Source organism: Ascaphus truei, chromosome 3, assembly GCF_040206685.1.
Source record: "Ascaphus truei isolate aAscTru1 chromosome 3, aAscTru1.hap1, whole genome shotgun sequence".
NCBI lineage: Eukaryota > Metazoa > Chordata > Amphibia > Anura > Ascaphidae > Ascaphus > Ascaphus truei.
The window spans coordinates 193751655-193778649 of record NC_134485.1 but is presented as its reverse complement, the minus strand read 5'-3'; the positions used below and the strand labels follow the sequence as shown (position 1 = coordinate 193778649).

At 54.5% G+C, this 26995-nt stretch overlaps 1 protein-coding gene across 3 annotated transcripts in view; it reads left to right on the top strand.

Moving 5' to 3' along the window:
* The window catches only part of RASL10B (RAS like family 10 member B), a 98485-nt gene that overhangs the window by 17058 nt on the left and 54432 nt on the right, over positions 1-26995 (top strand). Inside the window, exon 2 of one of the 3 annotated variants that reach the window (XM_075589871.1) lies at positions 24927-24995. The exons of the other annotated variants lie outside the window; for them this stretch is intronic. The gene's annotated coding sequence lies outside the window, so the exon portion shown is untranslated. The remainder of the gene's footprint in view (positions 1-24926; positions 24996-26995) is intronic. 3 annotated transcript variants of the gene reach the window in all.

Sequence of the window (26995 nt, the reverse complement as noted above, 5' to 3'; positions counted from 1 at the left end):
CTGCTGCTCGCTCGCTCTGTCTGCTGTTCGTTCACTCTGTGTCTGCTCGTTTGCTCTGTGTCTGCTGCTCGCTCGCTCTGTGTCTGCTACTTGCTCGCTGTCTGCTACTCGCTCGCTGTCTGCTACTCGCTCTGTGTCTGCTGCTCGCTCGCTCTGTGTCTGCTGCTCGCTCTGTGTCTGCTGCTCGCTCTGTGTCTGCTGCTTGCTCTGTGTCTGCTGCTCGCTCTGTGTCTGCTACTAGCTCGCTGTCTGCTACTCGCTCTGTGTCTGCTGCTCGTTCGCTCTCTGTCTGCTGCTCGTTCGCTCGCTTTCTGTCTGCTGCTCGCTCTGTCTGCTGCTCGCTCGCACTCTGTCTGCTACTCGCTCGCTTTCTGTCTGCTGCTCGCTCGCACTCTGTCTGCTGCTTGCTTGCTCACTCTGTCTGCTGCTCGCTCACTCTCTGTCTGCTGCTCGCTCACTCCCTCTCTGTCTGCTGCTACTCGCTCGCTCTCTGTCTGCTTGCTCACTCTCTCCTTGCTCGCTCTCTGTCTGCTTGCTCGCTCTCTGTCTGCTGCTCGCTCTCTGTCTGCTGCTCGATCTCTGTCTGCTGCTCGCTCTCTGTCTGCTGCTAGCTCACTCTCTGCTGCTCGCTCTGTCTGCTGCTCGCTCACTCTCGGTCTGCTGCTCGCGTGCTTACTCTGTCTGCTGCTCGCTTGCTCACTCTCTGTCTGCTGCTCACTCGATCTGTCTGCTGCTCACTCGATCTCTGTCTGCTGCTCGCTGTCTGCTACTCGCTCGCTGTCTGCTTCTCGCTCGGTGTCTGCTGCTCGCTCGCTCTGTGTCTGCTGCTCGCTCGCTCTGTGTCTGCTGCTCGCTCGCTCTGTGTCTGCTGCTCGCTCTGTGTCTGCTGCTCGCTCTGTGTCTGCTGCTTGCTCTGTGTCTGCTGCTCGCTCTGTGTCTGCTGCTCGCTCTGTGTCTGCTACTAGCTCGCTGTCTGCTACTCGCTCTGTGTCTGCTGCTCGTTCGCTCTCTGTCTGCTGCTCGTTCGCTCATTCTGTCTGCTGCTTGCTCTCTCTCTCTGTCTTCTGCTCGCTCACTCTCTCTGTCTGCTACTCGCTCTCTGTCTGCTACTCGCTCGCTCGCTTTCTGTCTGCTGCTCGCTCTGTCTGCTGCTCGCTCGCACTCTGTCTGCTACTCGCTCGCTTTCTGTCTGCTGCTCGCTCACTCTCGGTCTGCTGCTCGCGTGCTTACTCTGTCTGCTGCTCACTTGCTCACTCTCTGTCTGCTGCTCACTCGATCTGTCTGCTGCTCACTCGATCTCTGTCTGCTGCTCACTGTCTGCTGCTCGCTCACTCACTCTCTGTCTGCTGCTTGCTCTGTGTCTGCTGCTCGCTCACTCTGTGTCTGCGGTTCGCTTGCTCTGTCGCTCGCTCTCTGTCTGTGTCTCTCTGTCTATTGCTGTTTTTCCCTGCTGCTTGTTCGCTCTCTGCTGCTTGTTCGCTCTCTCTGTCTGCTGCTTGCTCGCTCTCTCTCTGTCGCTTGCTCGCTCTCTGTCGCTTGCTCGCTGTCTGTCACTCGGTCGCTTTCGCTCAATCGCTCTGTGTCTGCTGCTCGCTCTGTGTCTGCTGCTCTCTCTGTGTCTGCTGCTCTCTCGCTCTGTCTGCTGCCCACTCACTTGCTCTGTCTGCTGCTCGTGCTGTCTGCTGCTCACTCTGTCTGCTGCTCGCTCGCTCTTTCTGCGGCTCGCTCTGTCTGCGGCTCGCTCTGTCTGCTGCTCGCTCTGTCTGCTGCTCGCTCTGTCTGCTGCTCGCTCTGTCTGCTGCTCGATCTGTCTGCTGCTTGATCTGTCTGCTGCTCCCTCGCTCTCTGTCTGCTGCTCACTCGCTCTCTGTCTGCTCGCTCGCTCACTCTCTGTCTGCTGCTTGCTTGCCTTGCTCTCTGTCTGCTGCTTGCTTGCCTCGCTCTCTGTCTGCTGCTCGCTTTCTGTCTGCTGCTCGCTTGATCTCTGTCTGCTGCTCGCTTGCTCACTGTCTGCTGCTCGCTCACTCTGTCTGCTGCTTGCTCTGTGTCTGCTGCTCGCTCACTCTATGTCTGCTTGCTCTGTCGCTCGCTCTCTGTCTGTGTCTCTCTGTCTATTGCTGTCTTTCCCTGCTGCTTGCTCACTCTCTGCTGCTTGTTCGCTCTCTCTGTCTGCTGCTTGCTCGCTCGCTCTCTGTCGCATGCTCGCTGTCTGTCACTCGGTCGCTTTCGCTCAATCGCTTCGTGTCTGCTGCTCGCTCTGTGTCGGCTGCTCGCTCGCTCTGTCTGCTGCTCGCTATGTCTGCTGCTCGCTCGCTCTGTGTCTGCTGCTCGCTCGCTCTGTCTGCTGCTCACTGTCTGCTACTCGCTCGCTCACTGTCTGCTGCTCGCTCACACTCTGTCTGCTGCTCGCTCTCTCTGTGTCTGCTGCTCGCTCTGCGTCTGCTGCTCACTGTCTGCTACTCGCTCGCTCACTCTCTGTCTGCTGCTCGCTCTCTGTGTGTCTGCTGCTCACTCTGTGTCTGCTGCTCGCTCTGTGTCTGCTGCTCGCTCTGTGTCTGCTGCTCGCTCTGTTTCTGCTGCTCGCTCTGTGTCTGCTGCTCGCGCTGTGTTTGCTGCTTGCTCGCTTTGTGTCTGCTGTTTGCTCTGTGTCTGCTGCTCGCTCGCTCTGTGTCTGCTGCTCGCTCGCTCTGTGTCTGCTGCTCGCTCGCTCTGTGTCTGCTGCTCACTCGCTCTGTGTCTGCTGCTCGCGCTGTGTTTGCTGCTTGCTCGCTCTGTGTCTGCTGTTTGCTCTGTGTCTGCTGCTCGCTCGCTCTGTGTCTGCTACTCGTTCACTCTGTGTCTGCTCGCTCGCTCTGTGTCGTGTTCGCTCGCTCGGTGTCTGCTGCTTGCTCGCTCTGTCTGCTGTTCGTTCACTCTGAGTCTGCTCGTTTGCTCTGTGTCTGCTGCTCGCTCGCTCTGTGTCTGCTGTTCGCTCGCTCTGTGTCTGCTCGCTCGCTCTGTGTCTTGTTCGCTCGCTCTGTCTGCTGTTCATTCGCTCTGTGTCTGCTGGTTTGCTCTGTGTCTGCTGCTCGCTCGCTCTGTGTCTGCTGCTCGCTCGCTCTGTGTCTGCTGCTCACTATCTGCTACTCGCTCGCTCACTCTCTGCCTGCTGCTCGCTCTGTCTGCTGCTCGCTCGCTCTCTGCTGCTCGCTCGCTCTCTGTCTGCTGCTTGCTGCCTGCTGCTCTCTGTTTGCTCGCTCGCTCTGTCTGCTGCTCACTCTCTGTCTGCTGCTCGCTCTCTGTCTGCTGCTCGCTCTGTCTGCTGCTCGCTCGCACTCTGTCTGCTGCTTGCTTGCTCACTCTCTGTCTGCTGCTACTTGCTCGCTCTCTGTCTGCTTGCTCGCTCTCTGCTTGCTCGCTCTCTGCTTGCTCGCTCTCTGTCTGCTGCTCGCTCTCTGTGTGCTGCTTGCTCACTCTGCTGCTCGCTCTCTCTCTGCTGCTCGCTCACTCTCGGTCTGCTGCTCGCGTGCTCACTCTGTCTGCTGCTCGCTCGCTCACTCTCTGTCTGCTGCTCGCTCACTCTCTGTCTGCTGCTTGCTCTCTCTGTGTCCGCTGCTCGCTCTGTGTCCGCTGCTCGCTCGCTCTGTGTCTGCTCGCTCGGTGTCTGCTCGCTCGCTCAGTGTCTTGTTCACTCGCTCGGTGTCTGCTGCTCGGTCGCTCTGTCTGCTGTTCGTTCGCTTTGTGTCTGCTCGCTCGCTCTGTGTCTGCTGCTCGCTCGCTCTGTGTCTGCTGCTCGCTCGCTCTGTCTGCTGTTCGTTCACTCTGTGTCTGCTACTCGCTCGCGGTCTGCTACTCGCTCGCTGTCTGCTACTCGCTTGCTGTCTGCTACTCGCTCTGTGTCTGCTGCTCGCTCGCTCTATGTGTCTGCTGCTCGCTCTGTGTCTGCTGCTCGCTCTGTGTCTGCTGCTCGCTCTGTGTCTGCTGCTCGCTCTGTGTCTGCTGCTCGCTCTGTGTCTGCTGCTCGCTCTGTGTCTGCTGCTTGCTCTGTGTCTGCTGCTCGCTCTGTGTCTGCTACTAGCTCGCTGTCTGCTACTCGCTCTGTGTGTTGCTCTCTCGCTCGCTCGCTCTGTGTCTGCTACTCGCTCGCGGTCTGCTACTTGCTCGGTCTGCTGCTCGCTCGGTATGTCTGCTGCTCACTCGCTCTGTCTGCTGCTCACTCGCTCTGTCTGCTGCTCGCTCTGTCTGCTGCTCGCTCTGTCTGCTGCTCACTTGCTCTCTGTCTGCTGCTCGCTCGCTCTCTGTCTGCTGCTCACTCGCTCTGTCTGCTGCTCGCTCTGTCTGCTGCTCGCTCTGTCTGCTGCTCACTTGCTCTCTGTCTGCTGCTCGCTCGCTCTCTGTCTGCTGCTCGTTCGCTCTCTGTCTGCTGCTCGTTCGCTCTCTGTCTGCTGCTCGTTCGCTCTCTGTCTGCTGCTCGTTCGCTCATTCTGTCTTCTGCTCGCTCACTCTCTCTGTCTGCTACTCGCTCACTTTCTGTCTGCTGCTCGCTCTGTCTGCTCGCTCGCTCACTCTCTGTCTGCTGCTCGCTCAGTCTCTGTCTGCTGCTCGCTCACTTCCTCTCTGTCTGCTGCTACTCGCTCGCTCTCTGTCTGCTTGCTCGCTCTCTGCTTGCTCGCTCTCTGTCTGCTGCTCGCTCTCTGTCTGCTGCTCGCTCTCTGTCTGCTGCTTGCTCACTCTCTGCTGCTCGCTCACTCTCGGTCTGCTGCTCGCGTGATTACTCTCTGTCTGTTGCTCGCTCGATCTGTCTGCTGCTCGCTCTCTGTCTGCTGCTCGCTCGCTGTCTGCTGCTCGCTCGCTGTCTGCTGCTCTCTCGCTCCGTCTGCTGCTCTCTCGCTCCGTCTGCTGCTCTCTCGCTCCGTCTGCGCTCTCGCTCCGTCTGCTCTCGCTCCGTCTGCTCGCTCGCTCCGTCTGCTGATCGCTCGCTCCGTCTGCTGCTCGCTCGCTCCGTCTGCTGCTCGCACGATCTCTGTCTGCTGCTCGCTCGCTCTACTGCTCGCTCGCTCTGTCTGCTGCTCGCTTGCTCACTCTTTGACTGCTGCTCGCTTTGTCTGCTACTCGCTCGCTCTATCTGCTGCTCGCTTGCTCTGTCTGCTGCTTGCTTGCTCTGTGCTGCTCGCTCGCTCGCTCTGCTGCTCGCTCTTTCTGCCGCTCGCTCTGTCTGCCGCTCGCTCTGTCTGCCGCTCGTTCGCTCTGTCTGCCGCTCGTTCGCTCTGTCTGCCGCTCGTTCGCTCTGTCTGCCGCTCGCTCTGTCTGCCGCTCGCTCGCTCTGTCTGCCGCTCGCTCGCTCTGTCTGCCGCTCGCTCGCTCTGTCTGCCGCTCGCTGTGTCTGCCGCTCGCTCGCTCTGTCTGCCGCTCGCTCTGTCTGCCGCTCGCTCGCTCTGTCTGCCGCTCGCTCGCTCTGTCTGCCTCTCGCTCGCTCTGTCTGCCGCTCGCTCGCTCTGTCTGCTCACACGCTCTGCTGCTTGCTCACACGCTCTGCTGCTCGCTCGCTCGCTCGCTCTGCTGCTCGCTCGCTCTGTCTGCTGCTCGCTCTGCTGCTCGCTCGCTCTGCCTGCTGCTCTGTTGCTCTGCCTGCTGCTTTCTCGCTCTGCCTGCTGCTTTCTCGCTCTGTCTGCTGCTCGCTCGCTCTGTCTGCTGCTTTCTCGCTCTGCCTGCTGCTCTCTCGCTCTGTCTGCTGCTCGTTCACTCTGTCTGCTGCTCGCTCGGTCTGTCAGCTGCTCGCTTTGTCTGCTGCTCGCTCGATCTCTCTGCTGCTCACTCTCTGTCTTCTGCTCGCTCGCTCTCTGCTGCTCGCTCTGTCTGCTGCTGGCTCGCTCATTCTGTCTGCGGTTTGCTCACTGTCTGCTACTCGCTCGCTCTGCTGCTCACTCGCTCTCTGACTGCTGCTTGCTTTGCTGCTCGCACGCTCTGCTGCTTGCTCGCTCGCTCTGCCTGCTGCTCTCTCTCTCTGCTGCTCGCTCTGTCTGCTGCTCGCTCGCTCTGCCTGCTGCTCGCTCACTTTGCCTGCTGCTCTCTCGCTCTGCCTGCTGCTCTCTCGCTCTGCCTGCTGCTCTCTCGCTCTGTCTGCTGCTCGCTCGCTCTGTCTGCTGCTCGCTCGCTCTGTCTGCTGCTCGCTCGCTCTGCCTGCTGCTCTCTCGCTCGCTCTGCTGCTCACTCGCTCTCTGACTGCTGCTCGCTTTGACTGACTGCTACTCTCTGACTGCAACTCGCTTGCTCTGTCTGCTGCTCGCTCGACCTGTGTCTGCTGCTCGTTCACTCTGTGTCTGCTGCTCACCCGCTCTGTGTCTACTGCTCGCTCTGTGTCTGCTTCTCGCTCTGTGTCTACTGCTCGCTCTGTGTCTGCTGCTCGCTCTCTCTCTCTCTGTCTTTCTCTGTCGGTGTTTCTGTCTTTCGCTGTCTGCTGCTTGGTCGCTCTCTGTCTGCTGCTTGGTCGCTCTCTGTCTGCTGCTTGCTCGCTCTCTGTCTGCTGCTTGCTCGATCGCTGTCTGCCGCTTGCTCGATCGCTGTCTGCCGCTCGGTCGCTCGCTGTCTGCTGCTCGGTCGCTCGCTGTCTGCCGCTCGGTCGCTCGCTGTCTGCCGCTCGGTCGCTCGCTGTCTGCCGCTCGGTCGCTCGCTGTCTGCCGCTCGGTCGCTCGCTCTTTGTCTCTGGATCGCTCGCTCTTTGCTGCTGGATCGCTCGCTCTCTACCGCTCGCTTACTCTCTGTCTGCCGCTCGTTATGTCTGCTGTTCGCTTGCTCTGTATCTGCTGCTCGCTTGCTCTCTCTCTGTCTGTGTCTCTCTGTCTTTCGCTGCCTGCTGCTTGCTCGCTCCCTGTCTGCTGCTTGCTCACTTGCTCTCTGTCTGCCGCTCGCTCTCTGTCTGCCGCTCGCTTGCTGTCTGCTGCTCGCTTGCTTCCTGCTGCTCTGTCGCTCTCTCTCTGTCTGTGTCTCTCTGTCTATCGCTGTCTTTCCCTGCTGCTTGCTCGCTCTCTGCTGCTTGTTCGCGCTCTCTGTCTGCTGCTTGCTCGCTCTCTGTCACTTGCTCGCTGTCTGTCGCTTGCTCGCTATCTGTCACTCGGTTGCTTCTGCTCACTCACTCTGTCTGCTGCTCGCTCTCTGCTGCTCGCTCGCTGTCTGTCTGCTGCTCGCTCGCTGTCTGTCTGCTGCTCGCTCTCTGCTGCTCGCTCGCTCTCTGTCCGCTGCTCGCTCGCTCTCTGCTGCTTGCTCGCTCTCTGTCTGCTGCTCGCTCTGCTGCTCGCTCGCTCTGCCTGCTGCTCTCTTGCTCTGCCTGCTGCTTTCTCGCTCTGCCTGCTGCTTTCTCGCTCTGTCTGCTGCTCGCTCGCTCTGTCTGCTGCTTTCTCGCTCTGCCTGCTGCTCTCTCGCTCTGTCTGCTGCTCGCTCACTCTGTCTGCTGCTCGCTCGGTCTGTCAGCTGCTCGCTTTGTCTGCTGCTCGCTCGATCTCTCTGCTGCTCACTCTCTGTCTTCTGCTCGCTCAATCTCTGTCTGCTGCTCGCTCGCTCTGCTGCTCGCTCTGTCTGCTGCTGGCTCGCTCACTCTGTCTGCGGTTTGCTCACTGTCTGCTACTCGCTCGCTCTGCTGCTCACTCGCTCTCTGACTGCTGCTTGCTTTGCTGCTCGCACGCTCTGCTGCTTGCTCGCTCACTCTGCCTGCTGCTCTCTCTCTCTGCTGCTCGCTCTGTCTGCTGCTCGCTCGCTCTGCCTGCTGCTCGCTCGCTTTGCCTGCTGCTCTCTCGCTCTGCCTGCTGCTCTCTCGCTCTGTCTGCTGCTCGCTCGCTCTGTCTGCTGCTCGCTCGCTCTGTCTGCTGCTCGCTCGCTCTGCCTGCTGCTTTCTCGCTCTGCCTGCTGCTCTCTCGCTCGCTCTGCTGCTCACTCGCTCTCTGACTGCTGCTTGCTTTGACTGACTGCTACTCTCTGACTGCTACTCGCTTGCTCTGTCTGCTGCTCGCTCGACCTGTGTCTGCTGCTCGCTCACTCTGTGTCTGCTGCTCACCCGCTCTGTGTCTACTGCTCGCTCTGTGTCTGCTTCTCGCTCTGTGTCTACTGCTCGCTCTGTGTCTGCTGCTCGCTCTCTCTCTCTCTGTCGTTCTCTGTCGGTGTTTCTGTCTTTCGCTGTCTGCTGCTTGGTCGCTCTCTGTCTGCTGCTTGGTCGCTCTCTGTCTGCTGCTTGCTCGCTCTCTGTCTGCTGCTTGCTCGCTCTCTGTCTGCTGCTTGCTCGATCGCTGTCTGCCGCTTGCTCGATCGCTGTCTGCCGCTCGATCGCTCGCTGTCTGCCGCTCGGTCGCTCGCTGTCTGCCGCTCGGTCGCTCGCTGTCTGCCGCTCGGTCGCTCGCTGTCTGCCGCTCGGTCGCTCGCTGTCTGCCGCACGGTCGCTCGCTCTTTGCCTCTGGATCGCTCGCTCTTTGCTGCTGGATCGCTCGCTCTCTACCGCTCGCTCCCTCTCTGTCTGCCGCTCGTTATGTCTGCTGTTCGCTTGCTCTGTATCTGCTGCTCGCTTGCTCTCTCTCTGTCTGTGTCTCACTTGCTCGCTGTCTGTCGCTTGCTCGCTATCTGTCACTCGGTTGCTTCTGCTCACTCACTCTGTCTGCTGCTCGCTCTCTGCTGCTCGCTCGCTGTCTGTCTGCTGCTCGCTCGCTGTCTGTCTGCTGCTCGCTCTCTGCTGCTCGCTCGCTCTCTGTCCGCTGCTCGCTCGCTCTCTGCTGCTTGCTCGCTCTCTGTCTGCTGCTCGCTCTGCTGCTCGCTCGCTCTGCCTGCTGCTCTCTTGCTCTGCCTGCTGCTTTCTCGCTCTGCCTGCTGCTTTCTCGCTCTGTCTGCTGCTCGCTCGCTCTGTCTGCTGCTCGCTCGCTCTGTCTGCTGCTTTCTCGCTCTGCCTGCTGCTCTCTCGCTCTGTCTGCTGCTCGCTCACTCTGTCTGCTGCTCGCTCGGTCTGTCAGCTGCTCGCTTTGTCTGCTGCTCGCTCGATCTCTCTGCTGCTCACTCTCTGTCTTCTGCTCGCTCGATCTCTGTGTGCTGCTCGCTCGCTCTCTGCTGCTCGCTCTGTCTGCTGCTGGCTCGCTCACTCTGTCTGCGGTTTGCTCACTGTCTGCTACTCGCTCGCTCTGCTGCTCACTCGCTCTCTGACTGCTGCTTGCTTTGCTGCTCGCACGCTCTGCTGCTTGCTCGCTCACTCTGCCTGCTGCTCTCTCTGCTGCTCGCTCTGTCTGCTGCTCGCTCGCTCTGCCTGCTGCTCGCTCGCTTTGCCTGCTGCTCTCTCGCTCTGCCTGCTGCTCTCTCGCTCTGTCTGCTGCTCGCTCGCTCTGTCTGCTGCTCGCTCGCTCTGTCTGCTGCTCGCTCGCTCTGCCTGCTGCTTTCTCACTCTGCCTGCTGCTCTCTCGCTCGCTCTGCTGCTCGCTCTCTCTCTCTCTGTCTTTCTCTGTCGGTGTTTCTGTCTTTCGCTGTCTGCTGCTTGGTCGCTCTCTGTCTGCTGCTTGGTCGCTCTCTGTCTGCTGCTTGCTCGCTCTCTGTCTGCTGCTTGCTCGCTCTCTGTCTGCTGCTTGCTCGATCGCTGTCTGCCGCTTGCTCGATCGCTGTCTGCCGCTCGGTCGCTCGCTGTCTGCCGCTCGGTCGCTCGCTGTCTGCCGCTCGGTCGCTCGCTGTCTGCCGCTCGGTCGCTCGCTGTCTGCCGCTCGGTCGCTTGCTGTCTGCCGCTCGGTCGCTCGCTCTTTGCCTCTGGATCGCTCGCTCTTTGCTGCTGGATCGCTCGCTCTCTACCGCTCGCTCACTCTCTGTCTGCCGCTCGTTATGTCTGCTGTTCGCTTGCTCTGTATCTGCTGCTCGCTTGCTCTCTCTCTGTCTGTGTCTCACTTGCTCGCTGTCTGTCGCTTGCTCGCTATCTGTCACTCGGTTGCTTCTGCTCACTCACTCTGTCTGCTGCTCGCTCTCTGCTGCTCGCTCGCTGTCTGTCTGCTGCTCGCTCGCTGTCTGTCTGCTGCTCGCTCTCTGCTGCTCGCTCGCTCTCTGTCCGCTGCTCGCTCGCTCTCTGCTGCTTGCTCGCTCTCTGTCTGCTGCTCGCTCTGCTGCTCGCTCGCTCTGCCTGCTGCTCTCTTGCTCTGCCTGCTGCTTTCTCGCTCTGCCTGCTGCTTTCTCGCTCTGTCTGCTGCTCGCTCGCTCTGTCTGCTGCTCGCTCGCTCTGTCTGCTGCTTTCTCGCTCTGCCTGCTGCTCTCTCGCTCTGTCTGCTGCTCGCTCACTCTGTCTGCTGCTCGCTCGGTCTGTCAGCTGCTCGCTTTGTCTGCTGCTCGCTCGATCTCTCTGCTGCTCACTCTCTGTCTTCTGCTCGCTCGATCTCTGTCTGCTGCTCGCTCGCTCTCTGCTGCTCGCTCTGTCTGCTGCTGGCTCGCTCACTCTGTCTGCGGTTTGCTCACTGTCTGCTACTCGCTCGCTCTGCTGCTCACTCGCTCTCTGACTGCTGCTTGCTTTGCTGCTCGCACGCTCTGCTGCTTGCTCGCTCACTCTGCCTGCTGCTCTCTCTCTCTGCTGCTCGCTCTGTCTGCTGCTCGCTCGCTCTGCCTGCTGCTCGCTCGCTTTGCCTGCTGCTCTCTCGCTCTGCCTGCTGCTCTCTCGCTCTGTCTGCTGCTCGCTCGCTCTGTCTGCTGCTCGCTCGCTCTGTCTGCTGCTCGCTCGCTCTGCCTGCTGCTTTCTCGCTCTGCCTGCTGCTCTCTCGCTCGCTCTGCTGCTCACTCGCTCTCTGACTGCTGCTCGCTTTGACTGACTGCTACTCTCTGACTGCTACTCGCTTGCTCTGTCTGCTGCTCGCTCGACCTGTGTCTGCTGCTCGCTCACTCTGTGTCTACTGCTCGCTCTGTGTCTGCTTCTCGCTCTGTGTCTACTGCTCGCTCTGTGTCTGCTGCTCGCTCTCTCTCTCTCTGTCTTTCTCTGTCGGTGTTTCTGTCTTTCGCTGTCTGCTGCTTGGTCGCTCTCTGTCTGCTGCTTGGTCGCTCTCTGACTGCTGCTTGCTTTGCTGCTCGCACGCTCTGCTGCTTGCTCGCTCACTCTGCCTGCTGCTCTCTCTCTCTGCTGCTCGCTCTGTCTGCTGCTCGCTCGCTCTGCCTGCTGCTCGCTCGCTTTGCCTGCTGCTCTCTCGCTCTGCCTGCTGCTCTCTCGCTCTGTCTGCTGCTCGCTCGCTCTGTCTGCTGCTCGCTCGCTCTGTCTGCTGCTCGCTCGCTCTGCCTGCTGCTTTCTCGCTCTGCCTGCTGCTCTCTCGCTCGCTCTGCTGCTCACTCGCTCTCTGACTGCTGCTCGCTTTGACTGACTGCTACTCTCTGACTGCTACTCGCTTGCTCTGTCTGCTGCTCGCTCGACCTGTGTCTGCTGCTCGCTCACTCTGTGTCTACTGCTCGCTCTGTGTCTGCTTCTCGCTCTGTGTCTACTGCTCGCTCTGTGTCTGCTGCTCGCTCTCTCTCTCTCTGTCTTTCTCTGTCGGTGTTTCTGTCTTTCGCTGTCTGCTGCTTGGTCGCTCTCTGTCTGCTGCTTGGTCGCTCTCTGTCTGCTGCTTGCTCGCTCTCTGTTTGCTGCTTGCTCGCTCTCTGTCTGCTGCTTCCTCGTTCGCTGTCTGCCGCTTGCTCGATTGCTGTCTGCCGCTCGGTCGCTCGCTGTCTGCCGCTCGGTCGCTCGCTGTCTGCCGCTCGGTCGCTCGCTGTCTGCCGCTCGGTCGCTCGCTGTCTGCCGCTCGGTCGCTCGCTCTTTGCCTCGGGATCGCTCGCTCTTTGCTGCTGGATCGCTCGCTCTCTACCGCTCGCTCACTCTCTGTCTGCCGCTCGTTATGTCTGCTGTTCGCTTGCTCTGTATCTGCTGCTCGCTTGCTCTCTCTCTGTCTGTGTCTCTCTGTCTTTCGCTGCCTGCTGCTTGCTCGCTCCCTGTCTGCTGCTTGCTCGCTTGCTCTCTGTCTGCCGCTCGCTCTCTGTCTGCCGCTGGCTTGCTGTCTGCTGCTCGCTTGCTTCCTGCTGCTCTGTCGCTCTCTCTCTGTCTGTGTCTCTCTGTCTATCGCTGTCTTTCCCTGCTGCTTGCTCGCTCTCTGCTGCTTGTTCGCTCTCTCTTTCTGCTGCTTGCTCGCTCTCTGTCACTTGCTCGCTGTCTGTCGCTTGCTCGCTATCTGTCACTCGGTTGCTTGTGCTCACTCACTCTGTCTGCTGCTCGCTCTCTGCTGCTCGCTCGCTGTCTGTCTGCTGCTCGCTCGCTGTCTGTCTGCTGCTCGCTCGCTGTCTGTCTGCTGCTCACTCTCTGCTGCTCGCTCGCTCTCTGTCCGCTGCTCGCTCGCTCTCTGCTGCTTGCTCGCTCTCTGTCTGCTGCTCGCTCTCTGTCTGCTGCTCGCTCTTTGTCTGCTGCTCGCTCTTTGCTGCTCGCTCGCTCTCTGTCTGCTGCTCGCTCTCTGTCTGCTGCTCGCTCTCTGTCTGCTGCTCGCTCGCTCTCTGTCTGCTGCTCGCTCTGTCAGCTGCTGGCTCGCTCTCTGTCTGCTGCTCGCTCGCTCTCTGTCTGCTGCTCGCTCTCTGTCTGCTGCTTGCTCGCTCTCTGTCTGCTGCTCGCTCTCTCTCTGTCTGCTGCTCGCTCTCTCTCTGTCTGCTGCTCGCTCGCTCTCTGTCTGCTGCTCGCTCGCTCTCTGTCTGCTGCTCGCTCGCTCTGTCTGCTGCTCGCTCGCTCTGTCTGCTGCTCGCTCGCTCTGTCTGCTGCTCGCTCTGCTGCTCGCTCGCTTTGCTGCTCGCACGCTCTGCCTGCTGCTCGCTCGCTGTCTGCTGCTCGCTGTCTGTTGCTCACTGTCTGCTGCTCGCTCTGTGTCTGCTGCTCGCTCTGTGTCTGCTGCTCGCTCTGTGTCTGCTGCTCGCTCTGTGTCTGCTGCTCGCTCGCTTGCTCTCTTCTGCTCGCTGTCTGCTACTCAATCGCTTATTCTGCTGCTCGCTCGCTCTGTCTGCTGCTCGCTCTCTCCGTCTGCTGCTCGCTCGCTCCGTCTGCTGCTCGCTCGCTCCGTCTGCTGCTCGCTCGCTCCGTCTGCTGCTCGCTCGCTCCGTCTGCTGCTCGCTCCGTCTGCTGCACGCTCGCTATGTCTGCTGCTCGCTATGTCTGCTGCTCGCTCGCTCTGTCTGCTGCCCCCTCGCTCTGTCTGCTCGCTCGCTCGCTCTCTGTCTGCTGCTCGCTCGCTCTCTGTCTGCTGCTCGCTCTCTGTCTGCTGCTCGCTCTCTGTCTGCTGCTCGCTCGCTCTCTGTCTGCTGCTCGCTCTGTCAGCTGCTGGCTCGCTCTCTGTCTGCTGCTCGCTCGCTCTCTGTCTGCTGCTCGCTCTCTGTCTGCTGCTCGCTCGCTCTCTGTCTGCTGTTCGCTCGCTCTCTGTCTGCTGCTTGCTCGCTCTCTGTCTGCTGCTCGCTCTCTCTCTGTCTGCTGCTCGCTCTCTCTCTGTCTGCTGCTCGCTCGCTCTCTGTCTGCTGCTCGCTCGCTCTCTGTCTGCTGCTCGCTCTGTCTGCTGCTCGCTCGCTCTGTCTGCTGCTCGCTCGCTCTGTCTGCTGCTCGCTCTGCTGCTCGCTCGCTTTGCTGCTCGCACGCTCTGCCTGCTGCTCGCTCGCTGTCTGCTGCTCGCTGTCTGTTGCTCACTGTCTGCTGCTCGCTCTGTGTCTGCTGCTCGCTCTGTGTCTGCTGCTCGCTCTGTGTCTGCTGCTCGCTCTGTGTCTGCTGCTCGCTCTGTGTCTGCTGCTCGCTCTCTTGCTCTCTTCTGCTCGCTGTCTGCTACTCAATCGCTTATTCTGCTGCTCGCTCGCTCTGTCTGCTGCTCGCTCTCTCCGTCTGCTGCTCGCTCGCTCCGTCTGCTGCTCGCTCGCTCCGTCTGCTGCTCGCTCGCTCCGTCTGCTGCTCGCTCCGTCTGCTGCACGCTCGCTATGTCTGCTGCTCGCTATGTCTGCTGCTCGCTCGCTCTGTCTGCTGCCCCCTCGCTCTGTCTGCTCGCTCGCTCTCTGTCTGCTGCTCGCTCGCTCTCTGTCTGCTACTCGCTCGCTCTCTGTTTGCTGCTCGCTCGCTCTCTGTCTGCTGCTCGCTTGCTCTCTTGTCTGCTGCTCGCTCGCTTTGTCTGCTGCTCGCTCGCTCTCTGCTGCTCTCTCTTTCTGCTGCTGGCTCGCTCGCTCTGTCTGCTGCTCGCTCGGTCTGCTGCTCGCTCGCTCTGTCTGCTGCTCGCTCTGCTGCTTGCTCGCTCACTCTGCTGCTCGCTCTGTCTGCTGCTCGATCGCTCTGCTGCTCGCTCTCTGTCTGCTGCTCGCTCGCTCTCTGTCTGCTGCTCGCTCTCTGTCTGCTGCTCGCTCGCTCTGTCTGCTGCTCGCTCGCTCTGTCTGCTGCTCGCTCTGTCTGCTGCTCGCTCTGTCTGCTGCTCGCTCGCTCTGTCTGCTGCTCGCTCGCTCTGTCTGCTGCTCGCTCGCTCTGTCTGCTGCTCTCTCGCTCCGTCTGCTGCTCTCTCGCTCCGTCTGCTGCTCTCTCGCTCCGTCTGCTGCTCTCTCGCTCCGTCTGCTCTCTCGCTCCATCTGCTGCTCGCTCGCTCCGCCTGCTGCTCGCTCGCTCAGCCTGCTACTCGCTCGCTCCGTCTGCTGCTCGCTCACTCCGCCTGCTGCTCGCTCGCTCTGTCTGCTGCTCGCTCGCTCCGTCTGCTGCTCGCTCCTTCTGCTGCTCGCTCGCTCCGTCTGCTGCTCGCTCGCTCCGTCTGCTGCTCGTTCGATCTCTGTCTGCTGCTCGCTCACTCTTCTGCTCACTCGCTCTGTCTGATGCTCGCTTGCTCACTCTTTGACTGCTGCTCGCTTTGTCTGCTACTCGCTCGCTCTATCTGCTGCTCGCTTGCTCTGTCTGCTGCTTGCTTGCTCTGTGCTGCTCGCTCGCTCGCTCTGCTGCTCGCTCGCTCTTTCTGCCGCTCGTTCGCTCTTTCTGCCGCTCGTTCGCTCTTTCTGCCGCTCGTTCGCTCTGTCTGCCGCTCGTTCGCTCTGTCTGCCGCTCGCTCTGTCTGCCGCTCGCTCTGTCTGCCGCTCGCTCGCTCTGTCTGCCGCTCGCTCGCTCTGTCTGCCGCTCGCTCGCTCTGTCTGCCGCTCTCTGGCTCTGTCTGCCGCTCGCTCGCTCTGTCTGCCGCTCGCTCGCTCTGTCTGCCGCTCGCTCGTTCTGTCTGCCGCTCGCTCGCTCTGTCTGCCGCTCGCTCGCTCTGTCTGCCGCTCGCTCTGTCTGCCGCTCGCTCTGTCTGCCGCTCGCTCGCTCTGTCTGCCGCTCGCCCGCTCTGTCTGCCGCTCGCCCGCTCTGTGTCTACTGCTCGCCCGCTCTGTGTCTACTGCTCGCCCGCTCTGTGTCTACTGCTCGCCCGCTCTGTGTCTACTGCTCGCCCGCTCTGTGTCTGCTGCTCGCTCTGTGTCTGCTGCTCGCTCTGTGCCTGCTGCTCGCTCGCTTTGTCGCTCTCTCTCTCTCTGTCTCTGTCGATGTTTCTGTCTTTCGCTGTCTGCTGCTTGCTTGCTCTCTGACTGCTGCTTGCTCAATCTCTGTCTGCTTCTTGCTCGCTCTCTGTCTGCTTCTTGCTCGCTCGATCGCTGTCTGCTGCTCGCTCGATCGCTGTCTGCTGCTCTCTGTCACTCGTTCGCGCGTTCTCTATAGCTTAATCGCTCGCTGATGCTCGATCGCTCTGTCGCTTGCTCGCTCTGTCGCTCGCTCGCTCTGTCGCTCGCTCTGTCTGTCTGTCGCACACTCACACTGTCTGTCCATAGAGAGAAGAGAAGCAACTAAGAGGAAAGATATAGCCCTTCTGGTTATCATTTCAGCACCGTAACAAATACTGTAACTTACATCCTCTGGCAGCAAAAGGGTTAGCACATGCAATTTGATTTATGCGCAAGATACAAGTATTGTCTTGGCCTGTGCTATAAAGCCTGCATTATAACCTCACAAAGAACTTGCCATGACAGTTTAGGAAAACTAGGGCAAACTGATTTGAAATGCAGCTACACCAATAATCCTCTTAAATTCCTTCACGGTATTGTGTGAATTCAGCCAACATTACTGCACAAGAAGTCCCTATTCATTTTACTGTATGGGTGGCTAAACATGGAATTATAAATAATCGCTTATATTTAGGAAAACATGTGATGTATGTAACCTAAGCATCATCCATGTGAGACTGAGTATATAGGGCCATATTTACTAAACAGTGCTACTCCATAAGACATCTTCCATCATGGCTTGGTACACAGTGCTGTCCCCTTATGGCACCTTTATTTGATTAAAGCAGTACGGTTTCTTCCAGGACATAGGATGTCTTGTGGAGTAGCACTTATTATTATTATTATTATTATTATTATTATATACAGTATGGCCCATAAACCTTGAGGTACACCCAGAAAAGTTTAATTTGATGGTTGGCACATTTTTTTTGGTTGCTGCTTGCGTCATGTAAGAAACGTGTTTCGCGTGTCACAGTCAAGTGACGTGGAGGCCTTTAACATTGCGGGGATACCGGCACCCCATACCGGGACCTGTGTCTCGGGAAGTAGGGGGTACCCGAGGCTGAAATCAACTTTGTTCCAGAGAGGGAGACCCCGGTAGGATTAACACAAAAGACAGGGGTGCCCAATGCTACATCCAATTGACAAAACATATCTTTAATATATAAAATTGAAATTTGTGAGGTTGGTGCCAGATGTGGTGAATCTGATTGGTCCTCAGCCTCTGGCCAATCAGATTGGTGGCTCTATGACGTCACCCAACTGCCACTCTCTTCTTCTCCTCACCCGCAGCTCACCTTCCCCCTCGGCCTCACCCAACTGACACACACACACACACACACTCTCCTCTTCACCCAGCTCACCTCCCCACCAGCTCCCCCCCCCATCACCCCCCCCAGCTCACCTCCCCCCAGGGAATCCACCAGGCTCACCCGAGCCCCGGCCAACAGCAGCATGCGGGTAGTGTCGCCACCGACACAGCTCCGCGCGGGGGAACGCCGCCGCCTCCAGCCGCCTCTCCCCCACCACACCATTTCTCAGCAGCGCCTCACCTCCCCACCCGCCGCCGACACAGCACCGCGCGGGGAGGGGGAACCACCACCGCCGACGACGACACCTGCCTCTGCCCCACCACCCCCCACCCTCTCTCAGCAGCGCCTCACCTCCTCCCCACCCGCTGCCGACACAGATGCGTGCGTGGGAGGGGGAACCACCGCCGACGACACCCGCCTCTGCCCCACCACCCCCCACCCTCTCTCAGCAGTGCCTCACCTCCTCCCCACCCGCTGCCGATACAGATGCGGTGGGGGGAGGGGGAAGGACAACACTGCAGCCGCCTCTGCAGGTCCTAACACTACACTGTGAACCCTTCCTTTTACCTCTGTGTGAGGGGAAAGGGATCCCTGCTGTGTTAATCCGAGGGGCCATTATGTCTGCAGCGGACCATCTCGGACCACCACGCACTGTAGTGCGTGTTTCAACCCGAGAAATGGTTGGATAACGACTGCTGCATCTGTAACTGTAATAATAACGCCTGATACACATCTGTAAGGTTGTTAGCCAATGTGCTGATTAGCAGCTACTAGGCTTCGGGGTGTGAGCCATAGAGGAAACCACGCCCTTGAAGTGGTATAGTTATTTGTTGTATGAATTGTATGAATCTACTATATATTTTGAAAATATGTTTGTCTGTTCGCTATGCATTTGGACACCTTAAGATATTGTAGCGAAAATTTTGCATGATGGTTCCTGAGATCAAGAAGCAGGTTTTTGTCTATTTGGATACATTCTATTTTTAATTCTATGAGTTATTACCATTTCTCAAGCAGTTCAGTCACTGGGTGTTGTACCTGGTAGGTTCTATATATCTGGTACGTGACATCATACTGGTGACATCATAATGCACATAGTCTGGTGCCAGATAAGGAGAGTTAGTTATAAAGTTTACACAGAAAGCAGACGAAGAAAGAAAGTGAGGAAGTCATTTGGCCCGTGAGGAGAAAGCAAGAATGCTGGAGAATGAGAGAGAAGTGGAAAGAATTGGAGACATCATAAGATATTAAAGGAAAGTGATGGAAAGGAGAGAGGGAAGGGGGTTGAAGGGTGGGAGGAGAGGGAAGGGGATACAGGGGTGGGAGGAGAAGGAAGGGGGTACAGGGGTGGGAGGAGAGGGAAGGGGGTACAGGGGTGGGAGGAGAGGGAAGGGGATACAGGGGTGGGGGGAGAGGGAAAGGGGTACAGGGGTGGGAGGAGAGGGAATGAGGTACAGGGGTGGGAGGAGAGGGAATGGGGTACAGGGGTGGGAGGAGAGGGGAGGGATACAGGGGTGGGAGGAGAGGGGAGGGATACAGGGGTGGGAGGGGAGGAGAGGGAAGGGGGTACAGGGGTGGGAGGAGAGGGAAGGGGATACAGGGGTGGGAGGAGAGGGAAGGGGATACAGGGGTGGGAGGAGAGGGAAGGGGATACAGGGGTGGGAGGAGAGGGAAGGGGATACAGGGGTGGGAGGAGAGGGAAGGGGATACAGGGGTGGGAGGAGAGGGAAGGGGGTACAGGGGTGGGAGAGGGGGAAGGGGATACAGGGGTGGGAGGAGAGGGAAGGGGGTACAGGGGTGGGAGAGGGGGAAGGGGATACAGGGGTACAGGGGTGGGAGGAGGAGAGGGAAGGGTGTACAGGGGTGGGAGGAGGAGAGGGAAGGGTGTACAGGGGTGGGAGGAAGAGAGGGAAGGGTGTACGGGGGTGGGAGGAGGAGAGGGAAGGGTGTACAGGGGTGGGAGGAGGAGAAGGAAGGGAGTACTGGGATTGGGAGAAAGGGAGGGAGTTCATGTATAAATGGGTCGGAAGCTAAAAGTGACACACCCACTGGTTACATCTGCATATCACTACACAGCATCCTTCAGTGCAGCTCAACCATCACATGACATGGCTATGGGGTGAATGACGCAGATTTGGGACCTGTGGACGACATGCAAACACTAACAGGTTCTTCATGTTTGTTGAATTGTCTCTTATAGAAGCACAAAAATTGCAGCCCTACATGTGTTCTCATGATATCTTCTCTGGGTAGTGAGCTGAGGCCTGCTTGATGTTTTCAGGGGTTTATTTTACACATGGAATAGTTACCACATTGGATATCCAAAAGCAGACGTGCTTACTAGGTAACTTGAATTCAGATTGCTTAGTAGGTGCGCTTCTGCTTGTAAGTTTAAATGTGACAGTTTGCATAATGGTTTTGAATCAGGGGCAATAACAGTTATTGAGCCGTTATATTGAAGTGAAATGTTTTGCCACTGTTTGGGATTTAATGACACTAAAGGGTTTATACCCATGTATTGTTCACTACTACATCCAATAAATAAGATGGCTTTTCTATTGACTTCAATTTTTTTTTATGGCAGCGAAGAAATGTAGATTGAAACATGTAAAATAGCACCAATTGCTCAAGCTAATTCTCATCCTATTTAAATCCCCCAAAGTATTGGAAATAACTGTGTCGGCCCTTTACCTTTTAATGAGTCAAATGATGAGATCTCCGTTTATGCAAAAACAACAGAAAGGAATTGCTTGTTTTGAAGCAAATCCATTTAAAGTGTGAGAATCAGTAAAATAGTAGTGCTCCTATGTAACATGAAACTTCAGTCACTAGTTGTAGTCCCTCTTTCTAGGACAATCAAACTCCCGTAAGCACTTCAGTGCCCTAGTGACATACAGTGAACATTACAATGCTGATGGACCTTAATGATGTTTACTGCATATCATGCAATATTTACTGGTGTCTGGGGGAAAATGAAGGTCTCCGCATCCTCCGTACCGGAAGTCCCTGAGCAGATCAGATCATGTAATCGCCACACAAGCTGTTGCATGACCCTGAAGCTGGAATGTCCATGGCTCTGTGGTACTGCTGACTTTCCAGCATGGAAGTAGTTGACAACATATAACATTCATCATTGATGCTGAAAACGGCAATCCTGCCCCCTCTAATCACGTTGAGGTTTTGTTTGACCCACTTACTAGAACAGAGGACGCCCAGAGCACTACCATCCTAAGCAAATAAAAGTGACTGTTCACTGGTATTCAGTGTCCATCATCGCAGGCATCAATTTTCGATTTGTAAGTCAATATTTTGGTCCCGATACTAAGTGGTCTGGGGAAAAATACTGATTGTGAGGTTATTGCTTCTTCAGTTCAATTCCTTCAACCCTGTAGAGCCAGATGGGTTCTGTAATGCATCTGCAGACACAATTGGCACTGATAGGCATAATATATCATGTAGCAACAAATTGGATTAACACCAGGGATTTTTACTTTGTGAATACAGCCAATCTTCAGATGGATTGCAGGTCCATGTGCCAGAATAATGACTAAAACAGGCAGAACAAACTAGGGAAGAACAATGTACAGTATATGCTACCTGGAAAACAATATTTCCGTGTAGTGCATTACTAACATATTATTAAATAAGGGCTTCATGCTTAAATATTATTAAATAAGGGCTTCATGCTACAGCCTGCTGTTCAATTCTGTTGATGCAGACTTCCATAAGACTTTCTATTATTCCTGGATTGGTTGATAGTGTTACACTTTGTATCATTGAGCATGTCATAGTGAGATAAAAACAAGAAAGATAATTCAGCATACTAACGGATGCTTCTATGCTGAAACGGTGTGAAAAGCAATAGCCATCGCGGTGCTTCCTGGGACTAGAGAATCCACTGAACAACCAACATCACCTAATGAAGAGACTCCAACCATTATCCCAAATGTGGAGCATTCTAAAATCAAGATTTTTCAGTGCTCTATATTTGGGATGTTGGTTTGATTCTCTTCTTTAGGGGATCTTTAAGGTTCACAAAATGTGTGATCTCTTTATTTAAGAATATGAAACCACCAAAGGGACCAGATTATGAATGTACAGATGCAGCCACAAGTATCCGAACACTTGCCTTGGAAAATCTGGGGCAATCTCCCAGTACATGCTGCAACATTTCTGTGAGATTTCTGCAGCCAGATTAATGGCCCATCGGATTAACATAGCGGGGGTCCCTGGCAGTCCCATTCAGTTTAAATGGGACTACCAGGTCCCCCTGCCCCCCGCAGTCTGCTCCTGCTAATTTCATTGAAGTTGTTTAAGCATCTAACAGGCACACACATCAACGGCCGGTACTAGTTCTAGCACACGTTCCAGCGTTATCTCCAATTCAATTGAATGGGAGTTAATGCTGGACTTTGTGCGGACCCCATACAGTGCCCCAAGTGCAGTCTTTTACACTCCCTTTTAATCAATGGTAAGGATATTATCTGATTGATATTAGACATATAACACTTTTGGACCATTATTCTTTTATTGGTTTATAATAGTTTTTAAACCCAAACCTACATTACAATATTCTTTTGGTCCTTCTGCTCATAAATGTTTTCTGGTCTGGCCCCTCTGGACAACTGCTTGAAGAGCACAGATGTATGGGGCATACCTGTCAACAGGGGATATTCAGCCACACCCGTTGTGAATGTATATATTAGGGAGAAGGTAGAAAAAATAGTCAGCTAATTACAAGGGAATTATTGTACTCTTTTTGCTAAATACGGAGAGTTGACATGTTTTTTTTTTGCCCGCTGTCAACTGCTGTGGTCTAGGAAAAAAGTCACTTCTCCAATGTTACAAGAGCAAAACTAAGGGGCTTATTCATTAGTGTAAGAAAAATGGTGCTAAATCGCCCAAGAAAGAAAGCCAGTTTGTAGCGATAAAAATCGCACGTTCTCGCCGTATTGAATAAGAATCTATGCAAAAACAATGCTACTAAAATATCTAATTTACATGCAGTGTTTGCATCAAAAGTCTTGTTTTACTCAGTAGCCAATATCTACTAAGCAGTGTTATGCCGTAAGACTATTTGGTGGGCTGGAAGATGCCTTATTGCCCTTCCAAGTGAATAGCTACAAGGTGTTTGAAGGCATAAAACCACTTGGTAAATATGGACCAGTTTGACTGCCAGGATGGAAGAGAAGTACTTCCCAGTGTCACCAGAGCAGACCTGTGAGCTCTCACTCGTTTTCAAGTCTAGACCAGGGGTAGCCAACTCCAGTCCTCAAGGGCCACAGACAGGTCAGGTTTTGATTGAGCAACCTGTGCTGAAGCAGGGATATCCTTAAAACCTGACCTTTTGGTGGCCCTTGAGGACTGCAGTTGGCCGCCCTTGGTCCAGAGTCTCACTGATTTTTAGTATCAGCAGTCTAATGGACATATTGATCCAAATCATTTCGTTTGCATTAAAATGTCTTTTTATGGCCCAGAAACCCCCAACTTTCACTGATTTCTGCACCTGGAGGTTGACATCTCTGCAAAAAAGTCCCCCTAGTATAAGGGACAACTCCACCCAGTTCACGAACAGTCTCTGTAGTGGAAACAAGCTGGCTTGTGTGAAATATGAAGGGTTGAGGTACCCTCCTAGTGACCATTTCTTATAACTGTAGCCCTGCTTCCTAGTGAACGCAGGCCACTACCATATGCTGTATTACCTGTAGGCTCACAAGGCCAGGGGTACACACAATATCTAGAACTTGGTGCAGCGCCTCCACCTGCGACAGCTTCCGCCCGAGGGGAAGTGGGTGTTCGCAGGACTTATATACAACACACCCACACACAGCGATATCCTTTAACCAATGAACTTTACTTGCATATACCATAGGGATTATACCAACAGGTGTCCCTCCCTAGAGGAGACACTATACTCAGTGTCTCGTGAACGCTCACCCTCCCCTCTCCCTACACCGGGTGATCCCACCCCTTGTCCAGTTCCCCTTGGGAATAGTTCCCCCACCCTCAAGTGAGTCAATGGATGTGTATGAGTGTGACTGCGCAGCCACTGTGTCCTGAACGAAGGATGGTACCGTTGGTGCACTTTGGAATTACCTGCCAGGCACTCCAGTACCCGGTGCAGCTACAATCTTCACAAAGGATCAGTGAGGTGTAGATGACGTCACCCGTCGGTGTCTAGGGCGATTCCACCCAGACACGCTGCAGCACAATAGCGGGGTCTGCGCCCAGACCTCCCGCCAACTACAACTGTCCCAGCGGTAGTAATGTGGCAATAAGGGAACCGGAACCTGACTATGGTCAGTCCCTAGCTCTGCTTGTCTCTACGGGGACTCAGGGCCTAACTGGGCCTGGGGCATGCGGCCTACGTAGGGGGCGGTCTGCCTCCCCACACCGAAGCTCCTCTCCGACCAACTCTGCCAACTCGTGCGTGCAACCACTTCCTTTTTCTCCTGGTCTCGCACCTCATTGGCCCAGGCACATCACGGGGACCCGCGGGGGCTGCTGGGACTCGTCGTGCGCTACCTCCGCGGGCTTTCTTACCCTCGCTCTGCGCATGCGCAACCTCTGCTAGGCTAAGTCGGTGCTGCCGCCACCCACAACATGGCGGCTCCCTTACGCGGAACCTCCATTATCGGAGTGTTCCCTACTGCAACATTCCCAACCATACAACAAACGGGTGGAAAAGGGGTCCCGGCTACATCACATTTGTTCCACTGAAATTAAAAGGTTTTCTAGTATTAACAGCAAATAGAAATATCACATGTGAGGACATTCACATCTCTCAGACAGGTCTGCAACCCTGCTTTTCACCATTATCCCTTAGCATACAGTGCTTCCACTGCAGCCAGGGATTCTGGGATATTACATGCAAATAAGCACAGTGTCACCTTTTTCTTATTAATAATAATAATAGCATGTTCTTGTATAGCGCTGCTAGTTTTACGAAGCACTTTACAGAGACGTTTTGCAGGCACAAGTCCCTGCCCCGTGGAGCTTACAATCTATGTTTCTGGTGCCTGAGGCACATGGAGATAAAGTGACTTGCCCAAAGTCACAAGGAGCCGACACCGTGAATTGAACCAGGCTCCCCTGCTTCAAACTCGGTGCCAGTCAGTGTCTTCAGTGACTCACTGAGCCACTCCCTCTCTCTAATGTTCTTCATGTCCATTTTAACATAGGGCCCCTTTTAAGCATATGCCTGCCGCATTACACAGCTTTTCAGCACAGCATGGGGTAATGCAGTGCATAGCCAGTAAAACATGCTCGCAGAACGCTATGACCAGATTAATGCAGGTACCCTATGCAACACTGTGAACTATACACACCCTCTCTGTGAGTTTCACCGTATCATAGGTATTTGTGCAAAAAAAAAGTATACAGTACTTTTCTATAAAAAGTACATTTCTTTGGTCCTGAACCCCCAAATCTCTCTTGGTCCTTGACATCTCTAGTTGGGGGTTCTCAAGCTGTAGTCTATGGAACACTCAGGCCGCTTGAAGACTTAAGCTGTAGTAAAATGTTTCTACTTTCTCCCTGATAAATTCCATCTTCCATAGGAGTGTCCGTGGAAAGTGAAAATCTCCCTCATTCACCTCCTTTAATTTAGTTTGGGATGTCTGCAGTGATAATCTGTGAAATTAAGTGAATGGCTGTACGGTGTTTTCTTGACCAGAAAAAGTTTTAGAGCCTCGGTTCTACAATGGAATTAACACAGGTCATTTGAGAAACTTGCAGTCCATGTTTTTCCATCATGAGGGACAAAGAGATAAGTGAGACTTGTTCAACATTGTACAGCATTGATCCCCACTAAATGCACAGAACTTAACCCTTTCCCTGTTAGAGAGGTCTGCAACGCATTGATTTCTGTTACAGGTTCTTATAACACTGCTAGTTACCCCTTCGGATGCTGAGCTGCTCATATTGTTATCTTTTACCAGTTTATCCTTATCTTTACAGGGCACCATATAATCTGAAAGCCTTTATTTGACACATTTCTCCCCATGTAGTATGAAGAAAGTTAATGAATAGTCAGCTGTGCATTACACTGCTCATCATTTTTACAGGAGATTTTTTTTGCTCCTTTCTTTCTCGTCCAAACATATGCAGGAGTATGGTTTGCTGTCTTAAACTGAAGGAAGGAATATACAGTATAACCAGTGCTGAAGGAGTGGCTCAGTGAGTAAAGCAGGGGAGCCTGGTGCAAAGGGAGAAGGATTAAGAGAAGTAAAGACACTCACTGCCACTGAGTTTGAATTCCCGATGTTAGCTCCTTGTCACCTTGGGCAAGTCACTTTATCTCCCTGTGCCTCAGACACCACAAACATAGATTGTAAGCTCTACAGACAGGGACTGTCTGCAAAATGTCTCTGTAAAGCGCTACGTAAAAACTAGCAGCGCTATACAAGAACTATTATTATTATTATTAATCCCGGTGTCAGCTCCTTGTGATCTTGTGACAAGGAGCTTGTCACTTTTATCTCCCTGTGCCTCAGGCACCAGATTATAGATTTTAAGCAGTGGCTTGTACCTACAAAATTGCTGCTTACACTGACAGCGGTATACAAGAAAAAGCTATTATTATTATAATAACCAAAATGCTCTGATTATCAAACGGTATCAGGCCATTATTCCTCCTCTTTTTGTAGGTATTGTGAAAGGACAGGTTGTAATCTCACTTTATGAAACCAAAGCAAATGGGAGCTGAGCTGTCAGTGTGTCAGCAGAAATGTGAGTCATTGATCCAGAATTAAAACGCTCCTGCAAACAGTAATTTGGAACCACACATCAGCTCAATTCCGCTTTATAATAAGATCATGAATCACATGCCTAATTAATTTCGTTGACCTCATTCACAATTAGGGGGTGTCACTTCTGATGACAGAACAGCAGGGGTCTGAGTCCCAATGATGCTCAGTGCTGTTTTGCTCGAATAACATTTACAGATGCAGTTCCACTTAAAGCCCGTGTGATATAACTGCAGCTATATGTATATCAGGTTAAAACCAAGAGGCTTATTAATTCGTGTAAGAAAGGCAGGGCTAACCCGTACAAATAAAGAAAGCCAGTTTGTAGTGATAAAGTGTGGCAGTTCTCAAGGTACAGATGCAGCGGCCATTATTCGAACATTTCACGGAGCCGTTTTCGTGTGCGCTGCTGTATCCCACGCGGCCAATCCCACCAGGCGCACTCGCTTATCGCGGTTGCTTTGTTGGAATTTCATGGATTCTGTTTCTTTGGGTGCAATTCTTCGCGTATCTGTGGCAGAAATGAATTGTAATATGTACAGTACTGTGCTACTGTGTCAATATCAGGTGTTTAAAAGCCAGAACACTAAAATGCCATTTTCTGCACTCGTTTCTTAAGGCGGTACGGTTGGAAGAAATCCCGCGCCATGACATGGGTATTCCGAGGTATACACCGCGTGAAGTGTTCGAATAACGGCCGCTGCATCTGTATTCATTAACAATTGGAAGACCCTATCTATGTAAGAACAATGCTACTAAATTATCTAGTTTACATCCAGTTTCTGCATCAAGCGTTTAGCGCTACGGGCGATATTTACTAAGCACACATTATGCCGCAAGACTCTTTCAGGGCCCAAAGACACTTTATGGCCCATTTACTGTGTTTTCTAGCGCTGGAATGTGTTTTCTGGCATAGAACCGCGTAGTGAATATGGGTCAATAGGTCTTTGTCAGGGGAGAGGAGACTCTCACTATAGAATTTCATATAAATGCTTCATTGCATATCACACAGACTTTCACTGACCCACCCAAATCCCAACCTTAACACTTCTTTCTTGGACTTGCGCTAACACAATGGATATGACGATTATTATCTTTACCACTCTATGTCTCTTCTTGCATTATAATGAAGAAGACCATGAATGTTTTGCACCATTTTGTTTTAAAGAAAAAAAAAAAAAGCCAGATGAGTATAGGCATATTAAAATCCTTTATTTTTTTATTTTTCAGAAGTAAACCTTTGTCGGTCTTTATTGACCTATTATTGTAAGACAATCCGCATGTCAGAGGGACAATTTGAAAAGAAGAGCGTGGCAAGAAAGGGCATTTAATTACATGCTAAACCGGTTTGTCAGCATTAAGATTAACTTTCAAAAAATCTTTTAAAATACATATTCTTTTGTTTTTTCCCCCACAGGGATGTTAGACAGA